Source organism: Myotis brandtii, unplaced genomic scaffold, assembly GCF_000412655.1.
Source record: "Myotis brandtii unplaced genomic scaffold, ASM41265v1 scaffold825, whole genome shotgun sequence".
NCBI lineage: Eukaryota > Metazoa > Chordata > Mammalia > Chiroptera > Vespertilionidae > Myotis > Myotis brandtii.
This window is the reverse complement of record NW_005371349.1, coordinates 1406401-1409441: the sequence shown is the minus strand read 5'-3', so window position 1 is coordinate 1409441 and position 3041 is coordinate 1406401.

Genomic DNA, 3041 nt, shown 5'->3' with positions numbered 1-3041 from the left:
AGCCCCCCCCCCAGCCCAGGAGCCGGTGGGCACAGCAGCTCCCCCCCAGCCCAGAAGCTGGTGGGCACAGCAGCTCCGGGGGTGGGGAGGTATTGTGACCCCACAACATCCAGGATGGAAACAGAAAGCTCTCAGCTCTGTTTTCAAGGTCAAAGGGTCATGAAGCAGAACCAGGCAGAGGTCACAGCCCTGCAGGTGAGCAGGAGGGTCACGTTGCCTCTCTGTCACCTCCCTGGGCGGTGCCTGGATTTCACATTCAGCCTGGCCAAGCCCAGCCCCCTCCCTCCCGGGGACCAACCTCCGCCACCTCCGCTCCTTCCAGCCGCCCCACTCGGGAGCAATTGACAGGCGGGGCGCTTCCGCAGAACATGGAATCGGCAGGCCAGTCACTGGGCTTCGGCTTCAGTCACCACTCGGCCGAGCTCATCCCGGTGCCAGGAGCCTGGAGGGCGGCTGCATCAGCCTCCGGATTCTCTTTTAACCTGCAGGGTCTCCTCACATCATCTCCCGCCGGCAGAGGTGTGTGTGCGTATCTGTGTGTCAGCGTGCGCATGTGTGTGCAGTGCCTGTGTGTACTCATCTGTGTGTGTGTGTGTGTGTGTGTGTGAGTTCACATGATCTGGCTGTAGCCGGGGATCTGATAGCAGGGATGAGATCAAGTTTCACCTCAAAAAGCCCAGGCCTGGGCTACCTCCCTGGCCGCCAGCCGGGCATTCGGTGGGTAGTCAGAGCTCATGCCAGTCACGCATGCACGTCCACACAGAGCCACACGCTCACACACACGCTCACACCCACACGTGTGGCAGGTGGCCCTGGGAGCCCAGCAGACAGACCTCCACTCTGAGCAGACATTCAGGCCCCCCACACCCCCTCCCAGCTGCGGCCCTCGGGGAGCCTCCCGCAGCCACTGCGAGGCTGGGAGGGCCAGCTCTGAACCTCTGGGCTCCCTGCAGCCCCTTTGGGCGCCCGAGGCGCTGCCTCCTGCCTCCGGCTCCCGCACCTGCACAGGCCTGCGCCTCGGGAAGGGCCACGATCCTTGGTGGAAAGCCAGGCCGCCGCCTCCAGGCCCTGCTCTGAGTGAACAAGGCAGAGACGTGACTCCAGACCTTCCCGTCAGCCCCTCCTCAGCCCTGCTTGCACCACCGGGGTAGGAACGGTCCACTGTGTCCAACACATCGCCCCTCCCCGAAGGAGAGAATGATTTTTCTTTTTTCCAGGCTGCACGTCCACCTCCTGGAGGGTCCAGAGCTCCCCCTTGTGGCAAAGCCGCGCAGGTGCAGCATCTGGACACCTGGGGTCCAGGTGCCTTCCTGACACCGGCAGGAGGAGTGGGAGGCGGGAGAGGAGCCGGACCTCGGTCCCCGCGGCCCCCCTCCCGCCCCCGAGTCCTGGGTGATGGGGAAGAAACCTGCATTTGAGTGCTTTTCACCGGGCAGAGGCCTTGGATGCCTGGAAACACTACCTCCCCTGGGACACAAGCCATCCCCAGGTGTCACCCGGACTCAGCCAGGGGCTATCGCATTCCTTCCTCAGCAACAATCTGCTGAGAGCACGCCAAAGCCCTCTGCACAATTCCTAGAGCTGATGGGGACCTGGGGGGGGGGGGGAGACAGGGAATTCTCACCACGTCTGCGACAATTGCCAGGACAGGAAGTACTACCTGTCCTACCATGTCCCAGGGGCCCGCCCCTGCCCGCCCAGGCCCCGCCGGCCCCCCTGCCTGCTCACCTGCACACGCTCCAATCCTGAGGAAGAAGGAAGAGTTGTTTCTTTAAACATTACCTGGTCGTAAGCAGAAATCATTGTAATGAGAGCAAATGCCTATAAATGCAACGATTCCTGTTCTCAGTCATTTAGAAACATCGACTCAGTTAGTCCGCCCAGCGTTTTCAATGTAGAAAATTTGTAAAATGCAAAATGACAAGGAAGGAAAACAGCCCGGGGATCTGATAGCAGGGATCCCAGGCGCATTCCCTCCGGCGCCTCACGCGCACGCGGGTTCTTCACCAGCCGGGGGTCAGGTGCCTGTTCTCTGGGCTCCGCTCAGGGCCCAGGCCGGCCGTCCTGGAGCGCAGCCTGACCGGCCACGTTGAGTTCCCTCTGCTGGGACGCACCATCATGTCCTTGACCTCCTGGGGGGGAAATGCTGTTTCTACCGAGCGTGGGAGCCTGTGCGTTGCCTCCTCATGGGGTTGCGTCCTCTAGCAGCTCGGACGTGGACTTGGGGGTGTCAGCGCAGTAACATTCGCCCACACCCCCGTCTGTGGGCATCTCAGAGGGGTGTGCTTCCATGGGTGTGCGGGCGCATGTGTGACCATGTGTGTGCTCACAGGCTTAGACTTACCCTGTAAGACGTTACACGTTCTAGGAATATGTTCAAAAGAATGAAAAACAGGCATCCAAACAAATACATGTACTGGTATACGAATGCCCCATCAGCAACTTCGCAATAACCCAAAGGCGGACCCAACCCCAAAGTCCATCAACTGATGAGGAAACAGTGTCAGGGCTTCAGCCATGAAGAGGCGTGAGGTCCTGCTGCGCGCTCTAGCATGAGTGAATCGTGAAAGCGTCATTATAAACGAATGAAGCCAGACCCGGAAGGCCACCCGTTGCATGATTCCATTGATGTGAAAGTCCAGGGCAGACCGGTGCGTGGCGTGGGGAGGAGGAGGGGGCAGCGGCTGCGTGAGGGGACCGGGTTTATTTTTGGGGTGATGAAAACGTTGGAACTCGATAGAGGTGGTGGTTGCACCACACGGTGAACGTACAAAATGCTGCCAAAATGTCCACTGATGTGAATTTTACCTCAATTTTTTGCAAATGTTGCACAAATGACTTTTAAGCCTGACTCTCACAAATTACCCATTTGTGGTCAAATGCTGCTTCCTGGTTTGCTGCCCATTTCCCAGGGGCCTACAGCTGAGGCTCTGACCCTGCTCAGTGAGGCTCTGACCCTGTGCAGCTCAGGCTCTGACCCTGCGCAGTGAGGCTCTGACCCTGCGCAGTGAGACTCTGACCCTGCGCAGTGAGGCTCTGAC